At 40.4% G+C, this 21429-nt stretch overlaps 1 non-coding gene across 1 annotated transcript; it reads right to left on the reverse strand.

The window, feature by feature from the left end:
- Positions 1 to 20698: 20698 nt before the first annotated feature.
- On the reverse strand, positions 20699 to 20773 carry Trnas-cga (transfer RNA serine (anticodon CGA)). The gene has a single exon. It is a non-coding gene; the product is annotated as a tRNA-Ser (tRNA).
- Between the last annotated feature and the right edge of the window lie 656 nt (positions 20774 to 21429).

Raw genomic sequence — 21429 nt, forward strand, 5'->3', positions numbered from 1 at the left:
AGTGCTTGTAGTAAGTCATGCGACATGTGGTTAGTTTCATGGAATACAGTATAGCAGCATACAATCCGGCGAGAAGAGTGTGGAGAGCATGGCCAATAGTTTGTTTGGTCTTGTGGCCTTTCACATCAGTGATGACGTGGATGAGAGCGCTGCGTCGTCGTTGTCTTCCCTGGAGGAGGTGGTACATCGATTGATGTTCTTGAGGTATATGATTAGAGGCCCTAGACCGGAATACAGTGCCTTCCAAGAGATGGTGCATGATCAAGGAGATCTGCGACTTTTTTCCGTGTACCACCATCCGCCTCCCTGGTGAAAAAGGCATCGCCGCATGGTCACGAAGAACGCAATAATAGAAGTACGCCATCTCTTGGCTTCCTTATGACAGTTCATCAATCTTTCACTGTGGGTCGGCTTTGCACAGGAGAGCCACCAAAATAAGGCAGAGTCCTAGGCGTCACGACGATGCCAGGATCGTGTTCATCCGTCTTCGACCATATGGCGAGAGTCTAGGGATGTCAGGCGGGTGACATTGAATTTACACAGACCACGAGTACACCAGACACGCTGTTGGGCAAGTGCGACGTCGCAGATGTATGCTTCATGGCCTGAAAAGGCCAAGAGCCAGACTTCTCCATGATGGGTGCCATCAGAAAGTGGTTGGGGGAGGTGTATATGGTCTATGTAGCTTGATGAGTGAGCGGTGTAAAACGTGTAATCTGGTTGGGTTCCATGGAGATTCGTCCAGTTGTCAAAGAGTCGCAGGCAATCGATGACCACAGAGAATACTACACAAGGTGAATGCTGTCGGAGTTGGTCAGTGGAGAGTTGGCTAGCGCGCTTTTGGGTCGTGTTATAATCCCCATAGAGCAATAAATCGTCTTGTGGGCCTGTGAAGAGCAGTGTGACCTCCTCGATGAAGAACGTATGTCGGTCATGACGGCGGCTAGAGCCAGACGGTGCGTAGATGTTAATGATATACAGGCCAGATAGGCTGAATGCCAAACACTGTGCAATGGGAAAATAAGTGACAACCTCTGCAGGGAGCCCATCCTGCAGGAGGATAGCGACGCATCTACCAGTGTCGCAGGCTTATGAAACATGGGTGGTGTACCGAGTGGGCACTTCGAAGTCAGTGGCGAACACTTCCTGTAGGAGTGCAATATCAACATTTGCAGAGCAGATGGTGTCTCGGAATATGACCAGTTTGCCAGGGGCTCGGACAGCTGCGAGATTCATTGTGGCAACAGGATATTGGTGTGTGTGGTCCCTTGCAGTCGATACAGAATGAGTGAGGGAAACATTCTGCGGGTATAGACCCACCAGGTCTGCCGCAGTGGTCACAATTACTGGCAGGGCGGCGTCTCAGGCGCCTCTGTTGGATTCTCTCACTCGGACATGCTGGTGGTCTGATCCGCTTCTTCTTCAACATTATCGGCAAAGGATACTGACGTCAAAGACATATGACAGTCGTTTACTGTCAGAGCAGGTGAGTAAGTGCTGTGAAAAATGCTGTGAGGAATCTGTCGTCTTCTTGTACTGGCAACACTGGGTATTTTTCTGGGTTGAGAGATGATTCATTACAGGAGGAGAGTCAGGAGTGATCGCACCATGAGACTGGACGCAATATGGAACGTCATCATCAGTCAGGGGTCGTCATCTCGTGAGGTCTTCTGAAGGAGGGGGTTGTCAGAGCGTGTTCGTCGGCGCTTCTTGCACTTCCTGGGCGACCGCTGTTTCCTAATGTATTGTTCCACATCAGAATGTGGTCGCCCATCACCCGATGCTATACCCATGTGGATAAAGGCACAAGTCAGCACGACATCTCGTCGACATACATGGTTCGAGCAGGGTCCACCGTCATGGTCCTGAGATAGGATGGTCCCTGTGCGAGCATTTGGGGTGATGCCATGCTGGTCTCGTCGGCGTGTTGTGTGCGCTGGGTGGCGTAGACGAGGCTTCAGGCGTATCCTGAAGTGGCGTGGTAGGCTTCTGTCCTAACGTCGCGTAGCTGAAGGTTAGGGACGTGAACGTCGGTGCCAGGGTCACTTCACCCAGTGGTGTCTGTTTCAAACGACTGCATAAACAATCAGACTGGACATGTCCTTCCTGGCCACATCCTGAGTACGATGGAAGGTGTTTCGTCAGCTCAGTTTTGATATACTCTATGCCAATTAACACTGGGTAGGTTGTACTTGTTTGCCACTTCTCCGCGAGGGGACCTAAGACGCTGCCACACGGTTGGAAAGCGGCAATGACTACTTCTTGAGGCAACTTGAATGGGAGTTCCAACACCCACAATGTTCGGAGACCGAATTCCGCACTGTCACTGCACCTTCAAGCCCATCAGAGTGTTTCAATCTTAGTCCGGCGGCATGCCGTTGGACAACTTCAACGCATAGCAGCTCCGTCGACAGCTTGATGACTTCGTGTGATGTAAAAATGTATTTCTATCACGTCCAAGGAGTTCAAACGCAGATCCTCTCGTATGAACTGTTCAGCTTCAAAGACTCCTAATTGTGGATGTTCGGCTTGAAACGTTACTTTGATCGTCTCACGGCGGTAAGGTGCGTCATGAAATACGTTAGCAGTGGACACTATGAACACAAATATCGCGACGCGGAGGTAAACAACTCCGAGAACGGAACGCTGGCCGGCGCTCGGGGCAGATCCGCACGCTACCACTGCTGAGAGCATACTGATCACTTGACCACCATTAGAACTAACGTCGGCAGCTATGCACAGATATATACGGGGTGTTTCAAAAATGACCGGTATATTTGAAACGGCAATAAAAACTAAACGAGCAGCGATAGAAATACACCGTTTGTTGCAATATGCTTGGGACAACAGTACATTTTCAGGCAGACAAACTTTCGAAATTACAGTAGTTACAATTTTCAACAACAGATGGCGCTGCGGTCTGGGAAACTCTATAGTACGATATTTTCCACATATCCACCATGCGTAGCAATAATATGGCGTAGTCTCTGAACGAAATTACCCGAAACCTTTGACAACGTGTCTGGCGGAATGGCTTCACATGCAGATGAGATGTACTGCTTCAGCTGTTCAATTGTTTCTGGATTCTGGCGGTACACCTGGCCTTTCAAGAGTCCCCACAGAAAGAAGTCACAGGGGTTCATGTCTGGCGAATAGGGAGACCAATCCACACCGCCTCCTGTATGTTTCGGATAGCCCAAAGCAATCACACGATCATCGAAATATTCATTCAGGAAATTAAAGACGTCGGCCGTGCGATGTGGCCGGGCACCATCTTGCATAAACCACGAGGTGTTCACAGTGTCGTCTAAGGCAGTTTGTACCGCCACAAATTCACGAAGAATGTCCAGATAGCGTGATGCAGTGATCGTTTCGGATCTGAAAAATGGGCCAATGATACCTTTGGAAGAAATGGCGGCCCAGACCAGTACTTTTTGAGGATGCAGGGACGATGGGACTGCAACATGGGGCTTTTCTGTTCCCCATATGCGCCAGTTCTGTTTATTGACGAAGCCATCCAGGTAAAAATAAGCTTCGTCAGTAAACCAAATGCTGCCCACATGCATATCGCCGGCATCAATCTTGTGCACTATATCGTTAGCAAATGTCTCTCGTGCAGCAATGGTAGCGGCGCTGAGGGGTTGCCGCATTTGAATTTTGTATGGATAGAGGTGTAAACTCTGGCGCATGAGACGATACGTGGACGTTGGCGTCATTTGGACCGCAGCTGCAACATGGCGAACGGAAACCCGAGGCCGCTGTTGGACCACCAGCTGCACTAGCTGCCCGTTGCCCTCTGTGGTTGCCGTACGCGGTCGCCCTACCTTTCCAGCATGTTCATCCGTCACGTTCCCAGTCCGTTGAAATTTTTCAAACACATCCTTTATTGTATCGCTTTTCGGTCCTTTGGTTACATTAAACCTCCGTTGAAAACTTCGTCTTGTTGCAACAACACTGTGTTCTAGGCGGTGAAATTCCAACACCAGAAAAATCCTCTGTTCTAAGGAATAAATCATGTTGTCTACAGCACACTTGCACGTTGTGAACAGCACACGCTTACAGCAGAAAGACGACGTACAGAATGGCGCACCCACAGACTGCGTTGTCTTCTATATCTTTCACATCACTTGCAGCGCCATCTGTTGTTGAAAATTGTAACTACTGTAATTTCGAAAGTTTGTCCACCTGAAAATGTACTGTTGTCCCAAGCATATTGCAACAAACGGTGTATTTCTATCGCTGCTCGTTTAGTTTTTATCGCCGTTTCAAATATACCGGTCATTTTTGAAACACCCTGTAAGTTACATAATAGACGCGTAAAACTTCCGTTGCGATTTGCTCGGCATTGCCAGAGTAGTACACCTTACTACTTGCACATTATGTTATTTCAATAGCCTATTAAAGGAGTACAAAGTTTGAAGTAAATCCGAGAGCCCAACTTCTTGGTCTCCCCTTGTAAGCACTTAAGGGATTATAGTTATGAATAACTTAACTTTGAACAATGGCATATGTAATGTTATGAGGAAACTTATGCAAAGACTGTGATATATCTTCAAGACGTTTATAAAGTGCGGTGTCCACTTCTGGAGTATTGCTGCGTGGCATGGGAGCCACAAGAGATAGGATTCACAGAGGACATCGAAAAAGTTTGAAGAAGCTCAGCTCTTTCTGTATTATCGCGAAACAGGGGAGAGAGCGCAACGGACATGATACGCGAATTAGGCTGGGAGTCATTAAAACAAAGGCGTTTTTCGTTGCGTCAGGATCTTCTCGTGAATTTAACTCACCATTTTTCTCCTCCGGACGCGAAAATATTTTCATGGTGCCTACCTGCACAGAGAGAAATGATCACCGTAATAAAATAAGATAAATTAGAGTTCGCAAGGAAAGATTTAAAGCTTCGTTTTTTCCGTGCGCTCTTCGAAAGTGGAACAGTAAAGAAATACCTTAAAGGTGGTCCGATGCACCCTCTCTCAGGCACTTAATTGTGAATTACAGAGTAATCATGTAGGTGCAGATGCAGATTTTCCTTCTGCAGTGAGCGTGCTAACCCATTCCGAAACACAACACATCAAAACACTAAGCTGGCCTCACCACCTGAATGTTTATTTTATTTTTCTTATGGTCAAATTATACAGGTTGTTCTAGGAATTGTAGTGTAGACTAGTTAAATCATTCCATATAACAAGAGCTACGGCTGGTTACACATATAGACTTTCATTTAGCGTGTGGTCCTCCAGTCACTATGGGTTTCCCTATCGACTGTCATTTTTGGTTTGAAATTCAAATCGTGTAGTCCTGTAAGTGTATGTTGGTAATTTTTATTTTTGGACTGTATTACTACATCAGAATGAAACACAAAAAAATCATTTCACTTGCACACACACACACACACACACACACACACACACACACACACACACACACACAAACACACGCACACACACACACACACACACACACAACGTTATGAAAATTATATTAATATTGTGTCAGCATATATATAGTATGTGAATGTGTGTGTGTGTGTATGTGTGTGTGTGTGTGTGTGTGTGTGTGTGTGTGTGTGTGTGTGTGTGTGTGTGTGTGTGTGCATATGTGTGTGTGTGTGTGTGTGTGTGTGTGAAATGAAACTTGTTTTGGTACCATTTCACACACACTCACATACATTCACATATCAAAAAAATTAAATTAAAAAATGACTCATGCCATTACCCAATCATACCAAAGCAAATACCTCTGTCTCTCCCTGTCTCTCTCTCTCTCTCTCTCTGTCTGTCTGTCTCTCTCTCTCTCTCACACACACACACACACACAGATCACAGATGTCTCAAAATTACACTGAATAGTCGCAATAGCATTCGATCTTTGGCAGTAACATTCTTTGACAATAACATCCGACTGTCGGCAACACCAACCAAAACATAGTATCATAACAAGTCGTCAGTCCCTAATGCTGACGTTTGAAAAAAAAAATTTTCAAAGAGCAACTTTAAAAAGAAGAACAGCACCAAAATGGGATCAAGAACACAACATTTAGATCAACTTCCACGGAACCTGTGAGTAGAATTTTAAATCATTACTACATCATAGAGCAGTCATCCTATATGTACATAGTCCCAAAATGTAAACTAAATAGCATTAACAAAAATATGTACATATTCCAGGCCAGTGAAGATGTCTTTCTAACAATAAAGACTAAACGTGTATGGCACGAAAATTGTGCTACATTCAGTTGTAATTAGAGAGTCGAAAAGTAAAAATTATCAACATACCCTAATATTACAAGCAACTAAGGATGACAGGGCTACAAAAGTTCGAGATATGAAGTCGTGCTAGAGTTTACGTGATGGAATTTTCCAGTTGTTATTGTGACTGTGATTTATTGGCGAATTGTGCTATATCTTTTATATATGAGAGATAATTTTTTTGCAATTTTGAAGATTTTTCAATGCGCATGCTGTGATGCTTGTAGAGAACGAAGTAGACCAATAGTGGCCAGTTTTTCTAACAGCTGGACAAAACAGATGATTCAAAAATCACAAACTGGCCTCTGACCACTCACGACTCCTAACTCTCTTACTATCCTGAAAGTATCATCTATAAAAATGAAATAATTAGCTTTTACTGCCAAATAAAGATACAGAATTAACATAAATCAAAATATAAATAATTGATGCAGTTAATATCTGAAATTGTTCCTGTGTTAATAATGTGACTACATTAGGTGTCAGATCAGATGTTGACAATAACAAAAAAATCAGAAGTGTGTTGCTCAGTTACAGATAAGAAGTATTTACTTTTACAAATATCTGTGGATCCGGACCTTCATAAAATTGGAAGAACAGGTCAGTTTATTGCAGGAAAGTCCTTTACCCAATTTCCAGAAATATATAATATGACGCTAAAGATGTTTTCAGCAAAACAATTTTTAGTGACTTTCAGAGTCCTCGAATCTGCAAACGACTGTAGTAGGCATCTGAAATTATTAGTGGCGATTCTGAGCTGCTCTTTCTACTTCTCAGTGTTTGAAAAAGGCCCAAATTTAGTTGGCTAAAATAATTAAAAACCGATATCATTTAACTTTGAATCTTTATATCAAAATAAAGAGAGTTTGAAGTGAACAAACTTTTCCGCGTAATATGAGGTTTAAAATACTGAAGGAGTTAGAGCAAATGGAAGATCTCTCAACCAGAATCTATTTTCCAATCAGTCAGTACCAAAAGTTAACTCTCTTTTATCTTTTCAAAATACCAATACCTGCTCCTTTAAGTAAAAGAAATGTTTCAGCATGTTGTCTGATATCTTCCTCAAATAAAATCCTGAACTGACTTCTGCGAGGAAGTTCTTCACGTATGTGATTTATGTAGCATACTACCGAGTACGTGATATTATCCAACTTCATGTCCTTTCCACACAACGTATCCTGATGGACGACGGGGTGAAAAGAAAATATTTTTCCATCCTAGCAATTTTCTAACAAAGCTACGTGACCATCGTTTTTGCCATTGCTTTCCCTCGTCGTTGCCGGTGCAACATCAGTTCAAACAGATTCGTTCTGTCCCAAGGTAAAATCTTTTTTTCAACGAATTCCTTAATTTTAGTGGAAATGTCTTTCCCTTAGATTATAGTTACCAGCTGACATAACTCAAGTAAATCTTGAACTACAGTCCAGTATTCAGCAGTGCAGCAAAGGAGAATATCCAAATGAGATGCACTGGTTAAATCGCAGTTTCTAGCTAACGCCAACGAAAAGTATTCGCACTTCGTTACAATCTCTTGTATCTGGAAGCTGAAATCAACTAATATCTCCTCCACCTGTTTCGTAACAGTGTTTCCGGAAGCTGGTAGACTGCCGACTTTAGCTTTAACGCTTTGGTCATTATATTTTTTGCAAAGATTGTCAAACCCTTTTTAAGAACTTCGCCATCAGAAGAAGGCTTCTTCTTCTTTGCTAAAAGCAAAGAAATCTCGAAAGATATTTCCTGCATAGATTCAAACCAGGATGCTCTTTTTCAAAATTATTATAATTTTGCTTATAATACCTTTCTGCACAACAGTCACTGCTGTAAAGTAAACGTATGGGTTTCTACACCTTTCTTTCAGTGAAACAACATTTATTTCCCCAGCCAGGACAATTTTGAGTTCGACTTTGTTGGTTTGCTGAGAATTATAGTGTAAGAAACAGCATTTTTTACATTCATTCCTGAATACCACATGTGAAAATTTGGAAACAAGATTATTGCGGAGAAAACTTCTGTTACGTAACAATGAACAATATCATTGAATGCCAAAGGAAACGCTTCTTATTATTTAAAAAAGTTCTACTAGGTAATTAGGTATGTAAAATCACAAATGGTTTTAGGTACATAGCTTTCAGGGAAGATAATTAAAAACTGCAACTGTAAATAAATGAGAACGAACAAGCTCTAGCTGGTTCCCGAAGCACAATGGCACTATGACCATCCCATCTGGACAGACAATTGAGTAACCGCGTGCAACGCACATCACTTGTTGCTTCCGCGGTGCGCGACATTTTTTCAAGTTGGTGGGAATTTTGAAACTTGCTCACGAGGACCATTTATAGTTCGTTCGAGTGCCACAACGTTGGGCTGCATTGCGGTTGACGATTTCCTAATCGCAAGACTGTTTATTCACTGGTGTCTTAACCAAAGTGCGGCAGTTATGTGCCCAGTATTCGTATTTCACATGAACCTGAAAATGACCAATATGTATATAAAGTAGAAGACATTACTCAGTACGCAGAGGTCAGTAGCTCAAGACGTAAATACAGAATTTGTACACATATCAGCGTTACATGTACAACAATACCGACGGAAAAATGCTCTTGTCCGAGCACAAGCAAGGCGAATATGTTCCTCCTTAAAAGACCCTGACAAATAAGTGTAGGACCGAACAGTCTCAATCCTCATTCCACCTTCGTCACCAAAAATTTTGGCATGCGAGCATATTCCCGCTCTTTTAACATAGAACATTCTAAATCCTTTTTCCCACTCTCTCTCTCTGTAGTTAAGCCTTCATATGATGCGACTGCGTATATATGTCTCCCCCACAGTTTACCACGTCTTCCTTTTCTTCCATTAATTTACAATATATTCCACTTTTCACTTTTCTTTCGCACTGCCACTACCTTCACCATACTTCGACAGCTCATAAATTCTGGGAGAGCGATGTGAATCTTTATTTCTTTTCCCCTGTACCCACGTGTCTAAAGTTTCGGTCCAACATGCACCCTTCCCTATACATACGTTTTGATGTCCGCCGGTCTGGGAGGGTCCAGACCCCCCAACCCTACATTCGGTCTCCACACCTCTTTATTTTTCATTTCAAACGTCTCGTCTCCCTTTTGGTGCCACTGCTTCCATCTCCATCCATCTCTCTTTCTCATTCACTGCCAGTTTCTCTCTGACATCATTATCTCTTATTTCTCTTTCTCTCTCACTGCCACTGTCTCCTTTCTCTTCCGCCGTCATCGTCTCTCCGCTTCTGTTTTTCAGCACAAAATGTGTAAATATGTTCGCATGCCAAAATTTTGGCTGAGAAGGGCAGAATGAGAATGAGGCAGTCGGTTCCCCTTTTTTCTGTCAGAGTATTTTAGAAAGGAACATGTTCGACCTTTTTGTGCCTCGGCAGAAGCATATTTCCTCTGTCTTACTTGCTTTCCCTGTTACAGCAGGATGTACTGTTCATATAAAACAAATTCTGTAGGTCAGTGAAATGTTGACAGTTCATTTATATACTTCGACACATATATGTACTTTGGTACATATAAACAACAAATAAATACACATAACATAAGGTTAACACAAAATTGTCTAAAATTCATTCAAACAATCTCAATCGTAACAGATATTTATTTTCTTCAGCAGTTGACGTTTTAGTACGGATCTTGCTCTGTCCATCATCATCAGCCGTACAATGATGGTTTGGGCTTGTAAATGGTCTAAATTATAGACCGAAACTGGTTGTCAACCAAAATAGTTACATGTTGCAATCCAGACCGTTTTACTGTATTTTAAAATTTTACACCGACCGCTGTTCGCTATCCATGGCCCGAATGCTTTCAAAAATTTTACAGAAGCGTTTGCTTTTCATTTTTTATGGATACTTTGTTCATCGATCTCAATTCATAGAAAACACCGGGCTTATAATTTGTCTTTTAAAAGAGTGACTATGTGATTAGAAATATCTCTTCCAGACATCTGAAGACCCTTTTCGCCCATTTTTGTCATAGCAGTACGGCTTTGGACATATTTACGAGTATATAGACATGAAGTGTCCATCATACAGACACAACGCGTAATGAAGTTTTGTTGGCTACAAAATGCTGACTAAAATCGTAATTTTGTGACCTCAGAACCATTGAAATGCTAAAGCTACGTTACGCCTCAGACCGTAAATCGTGTGTAAATTTTATATGCGTAAGTACTGTAACTTTGAACCTCTGGATCTCGGCAACAGAAAATGATGTCGAAAAAATTTCAAACTTCCTCTAGAATATAATCTTAGGAACATATGGCAAGAATTTGTACGATCTATCATGAATATAAATTATAGAAGTGACTCACCAGACAATTGATACAGTTCATCAAAATATCGTGGTTTTTGTTGGTTTTCTCAGGAACCAACCATGAAAAAGTAGTTTTTACAAACCACCTACGGGCCACCCTAGATCACACATTATTAAAAAAACTGATTTGCACAATTTGTCTGCGTTGGAGGAAGGGAGTTATGTTTAATATTTGAACATGTACTGCACGATAGCTACAGCATAGGTATAAAAATGGTCGCTACGCCAAATGCTATCCAAAAAATTAACCCCTTATCTCTGTAATCAAAAGAACCCGATATGACCGCTCAAAAGTCGCTTTATTCTGTGAGGGTTTTTGGAATACGTATACTGGTACTGTACACTGCCGTGTACAGGCCAATATTATGTACACATGGCTTCTGCCCCTATCATTTCCAGCAAATTCAGCAAATTCGAGAAGTAGATGAACGTAACAATGGGAATTCTGTCGTTGGGTATTTTAAGTTGCTGACTGATCTGACTGATATTGTTCACTGACGAAACCACACTTACTGTGACAGTGTTAATAACACTCGTAACTCACGTGGGTGGTAGAACGAAAAACCACATGCCTTTGTGGAGGACATTTTCAAGAAACGCATCTCTGTAACTGTGTTGTATGGTATGAAAGACAATCAGTTGACTGGCCGTGTTGTGTTACTGCATCGTGTTACATGGTCCCGTTACCTAAAATTCTTTGAAATTGAGCTCCTAGCATTACTGAAAAAGGTTTCTTTGGTTGGCTACAAGAATGGTGTATGGCGGTTTAAAAAGACGGAGCCTCCGCTCATCCTAGCCGTCAAGTGATACATTACCTGACACTAAGAATCCCTGGGAGACGAATCGTCAGTAATGGTCTCGTTATTTGGCCAAGAAGGTCCCCGGACTTTACCTATTTAGGCGTTTGCCTGTATGGATGATTAAAAGGCTAAGTCTACAATTAAATAATAAACACAAGAGATGAACTGATTGTTAGCAGTATGAAAAGTGCTGCTTTCATAAGACAACGCCGAGACGACCTTTACAATACCTAATCGTGGTGCTGTCAACTGAGGTCGGAGATGGTGATTATTAAAAATCGTCTTTTGGCATAATAATTGGTCTTTGAGCTCAATAATTTTTCTTTGCTTAACATAGCCTGTGAGTGTTTGTTTGTATTACATTGTAACAGCAGTACCTCGGTAATCAATAAATACCAGACACTTGATATAGGGTATGTTTTATTCGAATTAGCGTGCATTAGCGCATGCTGAAGTATTTACTGTTCATCCTGTAACATACATTATATATGACATTCCCATTATTAGCTGTGTTAATGTTATCCGAAGATTTACAGTTATCGCGTTCGAGGAAGATTTTTGTATGATTTCCTCTCTAATATTCTCTCTCTCTCAGCTTGGATTGATCAGAGAGAATGCAACACGTGCCATAATGCTATATAACCTCCCAGGCTTAACACCTGTTCGCATCGCTTGCCAATGTCTGACGCAGCTGTGAATCAACTATATTATGCATGAATTTAAAAGTCGATATTACCAATCAGAAAGCCAGAATTAAAGCATTCAGACAGTACGTAATTAACATTCCGCATCAAACCTTTTATTTTCATTTTTTTAGCGCGAGACCTGGTTCTTTCATTTGTCCTAAGCTCTATAGCGGTAATTTATTTTTAAATTATTTTTTCGCCGTTCTCAATCACGGCCACAATACCGTTCCTACACCGCTGGAAATCCGCTTTTATGCATGATGTGCGTAATTAACTTATATGAATTAACTTCTTCACAAAGCTATTAAGAGCTGCATAATTAGGTTTACACCAAATTATACAACAAAACTCGAAACATTGTTTTTTATTGAACACCGGCAGTAATTACTTCGATACAAAAGCTAATAATTGTGTGACAAGTAATTAAATCACGCACTGTTTTGGTATCACACTAAACAACACGATTCTGCATGGAATCGTCGAACATTAATTTCTCTCTTTGTTTAGGCAGTCAAGATTCCTCGATTGCGACCAGTGTCAGAGCATTGCATCTCGTTGTTTTTAATAATAAATGAGGGACTGTGCCTGTTCGTTTGCATATTATTTCACAGCACTTTTTCTAATTATATTGAAAATTTCCTTGGAGAATGGAATAGATTTTTTAACCATATTACAAGCGAGGAGTATTCAATATTTGGCAAACTAAGGGTAACTTGTTCCGGTAATCGAATAAAGCGAACGCGCTTGATGAAACTACATGCAAGTATCACTGAGACACTAGGTCGAATTTCCCTCTGCCATACAGAACTGAGCTTCTTTGCAGTTTTTGCTCTGATAAAAAGAGAGAGATTCATCAGGATAAAAGGTAATTTCACACGCCAGAGATTCAAATATGGTAGAGGCAATCATATTTACTTTTGGTGTATAAGATATCGCTCAGGACGGTACCTGCTGTTGACAACGCGTAGTACTGATTCTTGAGACAGTAAAAAAGTACAACAATGGTCGTAAGGAATCTTATGGAGAAGCGTAAACTGTGTGCCACACGAAAACCCCAGAAACTACTGATGTCTTCCGAGGACAATATTTGAACCAGCTGAGCTCTCCTGGTAGATTCCGAATCCCGACACAAATTTTCAACCGACTCGTTTGTCTTACTTTTCAAAGACTACAGTGGTCCTCCTCCACATGGTACTAGGCAGGGTATGTCGGAGAATGATTAACTACTTAGGCGCTGCTGCAGAATGGAACTTCAGTGTTGTGGTGGACTGCGCAGTCTTATGAAACTTCCTGAGAGACTGTAATTGTATTCGCAGCTTGAAAAAACTACCACAGAGATTCATTACTGTAGAAACTCCGTTGATAAGCGAATATGCACAATCGTCCCTAATACTGAACGTTTCCCTAACTGAGAATGCCAGTTTTGTTTTCCCTGCTGACGAGATCCTCCTGAGTAGTCTCCGCTTGAAGATCTGAATGACGGACAATTTTATCTCCGGAATATGCTGCCCAAGAGGATGCCATCATCAATGTAAACATACAGTAGATCTGCATCCCATCAGGAGAGGTAACAGCTGTAGTGTCCCCATGCTTTCAGCTGTTTGCTGTACCAGCACAGCAAGGCCATAGTGGTTGGTGTTAAAAGGCCAGATCAATTAATCATCCTTACTATTGCGGAAGAAACTACTGGTAACACTGCTGCCCCTCTTCAGCAACCTCACTTTTGTCTGAGTTCTCCACTGATACTCCTGCGTAAAGATTGCAGAAATGGTAAGGCCATCTGTGTGTTTGAGACACGTAAGCCAACACATGGACCATGGTTCATGGGGGAAATGTTTAATATCAAAACTTATTTCCAACTCTCTATATGTGCATGCTACCTAAGTTGCAACAAGGACGCTGGAAGAAACGGCAAAACACTACGCCATAGCAGGAAATCAACGCTTGCACCAAAATTTTTATTCAACAGAATATATGCCTTGCCGTTGGATCGTTATAGCAAATACAGTTCACGATTAACTAGTTCATGTATTCTTTTATAAAATGCACCGCTTTTTATTTGGAAAAGCCCATCATTTGTATCAGAACGGCAGCATCTCGTCAGATAAAGAATGAAAAACAGTAGAAGCTCATAAAAATTTGTTCACCTTAAAACATCAGTTCTTCACGGAGGTATAAAGTGTATTTGTACTACCAAGCGACTTTTACAGCTTGGAACGCCATGTACATGGAAATATCCAGAATGGCACACTTGATACATCAAATTTAAATTTTCACTAGAGTCGACATAATCTTCTTGACAGAATTCAGCATCTGTATATCAGTAAATATTTAAGATAGTTCTCAGTTATTGTTCTGTCTCTGTTGCACATTCTTTCAATTCGATTTCATGCTTCGATCACAATGGGTTATCTTCAGATCCAAAATGATGCAAAATTAAATATGTACCCTCTAATTTCCTACAGTAGTAGAAAAGGAACAAAATACACATAAAAGTGAAAGTAACCTAAATCATTGCATCATCAACCCATCTTATCTACTCAGTGCAACATTTCAGAGTACTGAATTTTGCAGCTGTGGTCAATGTTTTAAATAGTTTGATGTTGGACTTACAGTGTAGGATAGGGGAGGGGGAATGGAGTGAGGCTGATTGAAGGAGGGAAAAGAAAGCAGGGACGGAGCGGTGGGGATGACATGAGTTTAACAAGAGAGGTCGTTTAAAATTATAGAATGTATAATCAGTAAAAATTATCGTTGTAGCACTAATATTGTAGAACAAAGCGTGTGTAAAATGTAAGCAGTTTAAAGTTGTGAAATTGTAATTGAACTGTGGCGGATTGAGAGCGGACAAAGAAGGAAAGGGAGGGATGGGAGCAGGAGGCCTGGGAGGCATAAATAGTGGCAGGGATTCTATGGGGTCAATATCAGAAAGTCTTACACTAAAGTTCCTAAAAATCAGTAAGATTAAACTTTCTGTTAAGATACAAAAATGGATGCGTAAAACTGTAAAAGGAGGATAAAATAGTATATTTTAACACTAGAAATAAAGTAGCAGAAACATAATAAGCATCTGAAGATATTCAAATTGTGAAAATTTGCAAGTATAAAGTCATAAGTTCTTAATGTGAAATTACAAAAATAAAATTGTGTAATGATCTTTTCCTGACAATGTTAAAAGTACAGGCCTAGAAAAATTGATGTAAAAATAGTGAAAGACGTAAAGATTGTAAAATTATGGAAGTGGTATTATGTAGTGTACCCAGAATACATGAGTCAGAAAAAGGAAACTTGGAAATTTCAAAAACTTAAAAAATATAAAATAATAAATTGTAAATGGGGAACTACATAGCAGCTAAAGTTATAGGGACAAGGTGTGGTTAGGTTAATTGCATTTGTTTGTTCTTGACGGCGTTGTACGGCGTGCTGCTATACAATGTGTATGGAAGCCAGTCTTCCTGCCGGCCTGCTGCTAGGACAGTGTGTGAACTGATGTACTACCACTGTCGCTTCTTGTTGAGTGGAGCTGTTGTTGCTCACACATGTGCTGTGGTGCGATTGGAAGAGGATTTCAAAGTTTCTAACAAGTGCACTGTTAATAAAACCGTTCTGCTGATTTTATGCATTGCAGGCTGTTGGTCAATGGTGTGTAAAAATCTCAATTTCTTCCAACACTGTCAGTACGTGTCTCTTAGATTCATTGTGCAGCACTTCCAAATGCATATCAATATGTTCCAACAGCATGCTTTGATGTTAGAAGCTGCTTAACAAATGTTGATGTATTACTATGAATTGGAGTGTGCTCTTTGAAGTGTATTTCAAATGTGCCCCCTTTTTCACCTACTAAACTTTTGGACACTTTCCAAACTTTAGTTTATATACACCTGCTGCCATGAATTTAGAAGCTTTTCTATTCGCATGGTGCCTCAGTCTGAAGCAAATAACATCATTAGTTTTAAACCTTATATGCAAATTGGTAATTCGAAGTTGCCTAGCAATGACTTGTGACACACATCCTCTATAACTTATGGTCATGCACAAGACTTCTTTGCCTTTCTGCTCTGCTGTTAGTGTACAGCAATTAATTTTTTGCTCTTGTTGTCTTTTCATTTTCTGTAATAACTTAGTTAGTACGATATTGGATGACTATTGCTCAATGCAGCTTCCTATATAATAGCGAGTTCTTTATTCTCTCATGTTCGCTTAGTGTCAGTTTTAATAACCTATTCATCGTGGATCTAAAATAAGTTCTCTTGATCCTTTCAGGGTGAAAAGACTTAGAGTCAATAATAATGTCTGAACAGGTCGATTTTCAGTACACGCCAAAATGGCGTTTACCCATTATTCTTGTAACCAGAATGTTGAGATGTAGAAGAAGTGGCAAAACACTACGCTAAGACAGAAAATCAACGCTTACATCAAAAATTTAATCAACAAACTACACATATTTCCATAGGATTGTAATAGCAAACATAGTTTACGATTACTTAGAAGGGAAGGCCACGACGTTTGGAACGCGGATTTATTGCAAACTTCGTACTCTCGTAGTACTCCATTAGGACAACAAAATGTGTAAGCAGTAGCGCGTGCTTCTCACGCGTTATTGAGAAAATCGCAAGATAATTTCGGTCGTCAAATATATACCTGTTCGTGGCCATTTTTACCATGAAGCGATAGTTATGAATATTATATTATTTGTGACAATAAAAATTTATAGGCTGCCAAATAACATTGTAAATTTAATAAAAGTTCATCCGATTACACGTATTTTTCCCATTATATCAATTGTAACATAAATAGTAAAGAAAATGACTGTATTGAAAATAAAATAAGAAAAACAGACGAACGGGACTCGATCCAGCGACCCAATGGTTACGTGGCTTGAACGCTAACCAGTCGGCTGCCACCGGTTCATGAGAAAAATGGCTACGCACAGGCCGAAATTATCTTAAGATTTTCTCAATTACGCGTGAGAAGTATGCACTACTGCTTACACATTTTGTTGTCTTAATGGAGTACTACGAGTGTACGAAGTTTGCAGTAAATCCGCTTTCCAAACGTCGTGGCCTCCCCTTGTTAGTTCATGTATTCTTTTACAAAATACATCAGCTCTTATTTGGAGAAACTCATCATTTGTATCAAAATGGCAACATCTCGTCAGATGAAGAATGAACAATAGCATAAATTCATAAAAGTTTGTTCACCTTAAGACATAAATCTTTCACAGAGGTCCAAAATGTGTTTGTATAGCCAAGTGACTTCTATGGCATGAAATGATATACACAATAAAATGTTCAGAATGGCACACTTGAATACAGTTAACTTAAATTATTTAACTGTAACTGTTCAAAATCAAACTCTAGAACACAAGTGAAAGTTAAAGTTCACTGAATTAGTTCGCATCACTGAATTATCCTACAGAACCAGTGTCAGAAACTAACAACAAAATTTTCAAAGTACTTTCGCAGAATGTTAACGTCTGGCCACAAATATTCTAATTGTGTGCCTTTGTAGCCTCCTGTGTGTTGGGGTAGCTACACTGCCTACCAATTTAGATACTCAAACTCCCTGCCTGTGTGAAGCATTCAATAGTTTCCCACTACCTAACTTGGGCATCCTCCTACTATTTAAAACTTTTTTGTGAAAAGGTAATCACTGGCTTTTAGCTCTGCAGAATTCAAAAAAATGTGTAAATAAATGGAACAGAAAACAGTGCCAATTTTACTACACTTATCTAAATAATTATACCATTCCATAAAGTTTCGGGCGGACAGCCGCATAAATTCAGCTAACTCTTCTAATATTTCGGCTGAATACCGTCAACCATCTTCAGAGTGAGCCAAGGTGACTAACGCTCCAGAACTTCCTCCGTCCTTTTAAACGCGAGGACCAAACCACACCGTATGCGGCCAATCATACACAAGGCACCATATACGTGGATTGGCGGAAAAGAGGTGTAACATATGCGTGATTTAAATCTGTCAATGCACAGTCGTTCCACCCAGTGATATTCATGTGTCATGGAGAGCTGCACTGTCTTTATGATTTAATTACAGAAACGGCCGGATTCCATGATGTGACCAATCTGAAACTGCTATCTCTATTAATAAAATTCAGCGCCAACCGAATTTCAATTGCTTCTTTCACTACTGAGGCCCAGAAAGACGAAGTCGAGGCTAAAATTTCGACATTACATATACCATAGAATGCCCAGTGTCAATACAGTTCTCCGCCACTGCAGATTTATTAGGTTGTAAGAGACAGCTGTACCTATGGCGCTCTGTGCTTCTCTCCTGGACTGTAAGTGTCGTCTGTCCGATGTAAGAAACGGCCGCACTCACAGGGGAGATTATAAACTGCAGGCTTCTGAAGCACCAAATCATCTTTAACAGAACCCAGGAGTGCTGAAGTCTTTAGTGGAGGGCCAGAAATCACTTGTGTTTACTGAGGATCCATCCTATTTTTGACGAAAGGCTTCCCACATATGGCAGGAAAGCCATGGATTTAAAACTTTGTTTGTCTTCTTCCACTTCTCTTGTGCCCACTGTTCATTTCATTTGTACTGCCTTACGTATCCTCTATGGAGAGTACCCATTGCCTTCAAAAACACTTCTCGGGTGGTCAGTGCTGGAGGTCATTTGTGTCTATTTGTGCTAAAACTATTTTCAGATTAATAACATTTTGAATATAATAAACAGACAATTTTGGAAGTAAAGCAGAGCTTAAAGACCACAAAATAAATTTGCGAAAATCACAAAAAATAAAATCTATTTAAGGTGCATTCAACCCAAAAAAAATCACTAAACAATTGCAGAAGGAACTGATTAAAAATTTTGAAATGACCATGGGTTATATTAGTTTTAAAGGAAGAATATTAGTCTATATAAAATATAGGATGCCTTGATGCAGTTTTTTTTTTTTTTTTGGTCATCAGTCTACTGACTGGTTTGATGCGACCCGCCACAAATTCCTTTCCTGTTCTAACCTCTTCATCTCAGAGTAGCACTTGCAACCTACGTCTTCAATTATTTGCTTGACGTATTACAATCTCTGTCTTCCTCTACAGTTTTTGCCATCTACAGCTCCCTCTAGTACCATGGAAGTCATTCCCCCATGTCTTAGCAGATGTCCTATCATCCTGTCCCTTCTCCTTATCAGTGTTTTCCACATATTCCTTTCCTCTCCGATTCTGCGTAGAACCTCCTCATTCCTTACCTTATCAATCCACCTAATTTTCAACATTCGTCTATAGCACCACATCTCAAATGCTTCGATTCTCTTCTGTTCTGGTTTTCCCACAGTCCATGTTTCACTACCATACAATGCTGTACTCCAATTGTACTCCTCAGAAATTTATTCCTCAAATTAAGGCCGGTATTTGATATTAGTAGACTTATCTTGGCCAGAAATGCCTTTTTTGCCATAGCGAGTCTGCTTTTGATGTCCTCCTTGCTCCGTCGTCATTGGTTATTTTACTGCCTAGGTAGCAGAATTCCTTAACTTCATTGACTTCGTGACCATCAATCCTGATGTTAAGTTTCTCGCTGTTCTCATTTCTACTACTTCTCATTACCTTCGTCTTTCTCCGATTTACTCTCAAACCATACTGTGTACTCATTAGACTGTTCATTCCGTTCAGTAGATCATTTAATTCTTCTTCACTTTCACTCGGGATAGCAATGTCATCAGCGAATCGTATCATTGATATCCTTTCACCTTGTATTTTAATTCCACTCCTGAACATTTCTTTTATTTCCATCATTGCTTCCTCGATGTACAGATTGAAGAGTAGGGGCGAAAGGCTACAGCCTTGTCTTACACCCTTCTTAATACGAGCACTTCGTTCTTGATCGCCCACTCTTATTATTCCCTCTCGGTTGTTGTAAATATTGTATATGACCCGTCTCTGCCTATAGCTTACCCCTACTTTTTTCAGAATCTCGAACAGCTTGCACCATTTTATATTGTCGAACGCTTTTTCCAGGTCGACAAATCCTATTAAAGTGACTTGACTTTTCTTTAGGCTTGCTTCCATTATTAGCCGTAACGTCAGAATTGCCTCTCTCGTCCCTTTACTTTTCCTAAAGCCAAACTGATCGTCACATAGCACATGCTGTTACTAAGCCATATTTAGAGAATGTTATAAGATCTTGTCACAGAAGTTGAATATACAAGTATTCTAACACAACTCAATATTTATGTCATGGCAAAACATCTTAATGAAAAAATTGTCCTTACTCATACCACTATAACTTCTCTTGATGAGCAGATGAAACATATGACTCTAAGTCTTACATTTGTATTACGTGTAGATAAATGGAGATGAACTTCTTTTTAGTTATCTGAGATTTAGTGCTGCTGGAATTTTAAAATGTTTTCCAATAATTTTCATCAACATAAAGTTTTATAGTACCTTGAGGACGTTCATATCATAAAACATTTGCAACCTGATTCACATAAAACCAAGAATTATTTTTTAAAATAATTTTACAATTTGTCTACCAATATATTTAAGCTTGTTTTTAACAAGGGCTCTAGAAGAGTTTATTTTTAATAGAAATTTCCGTTTTCTTTTTTATTTTTAATTATTCTTATGTATAAGTTGAAAGTGCAATTAAAGTGGTTTGTCAAACCGAGACTCGAACTCGGGACCTTTGCCTTTCGCGGGCAAGTGCTCTACCAACTGAGCTATCCAAGCACGACTCACGCCCCGTCCTCACAGCTTTACTTCTGCCAGTACCTCGTCTCCTACCTTCCAAACTTTACAGAAGCTCTCCTGCGAACCTTGCAGAACTAGCACTCCTGAAAGAAAGGATATTGAGGAGACATGGCTTAGCCACAGCCTGGGGGGAAGTTTCCAGAATGAGACTTTCACTCTGCAGCGGAGTGTCCGCTTATATGAAACTTCCTGGCAGATTAAAACTGTGTGCCGGACCGAGACTCGAACTCGGGACTTTTGCCTTTCACGGGCAAGTGCTCTACGAACTGAGCTACCCAAGCACGACTCACGCCCCGTCCATGTCTCTGCAATATCCTTTCTTTCAGGAGTGCTAGTTCTGCAAGGTTCGCAGGAGAGCTTCTGTAAAGTTTGGAAGGTAGGAGACGAGGTACTGGCAGAAGAAAAGCTGTGAGGACGGGGCGTGAGTCGTGGAAAAGAAGATGCATTCAAAATTTTCCCTCCATGTGACTAAATATTTATCGAAACATCAGATTGCATTTTAGATTGATTCATGATTATTAGTTCTACAGGATAATTGATTTTCTGCTTTACAAAAATTTCATCTATTTCAAGACTGACATTTTTACATTTACTAAATCTACCTGCATCACGATGTGCTATATATGAAGCAGCTTT

The sequence above is a fragment of the Schistocerca serialis genome, chromosome 7 (assembly GCF_023864345.2).
Source record: "Schistocerca serialis cubense isolate TAMUIC-IGC-003099 chromosome 7, iqSchSeri2.2, whole genome shotgun sequence".
Classification (NCBI taxonomy): domain Eukaryota; kingdom Metazoa; phylum Arthropoda; class Insecta; order Orthoptera; family Acrididae; genus Schistocerca; species Schistocerca serialis.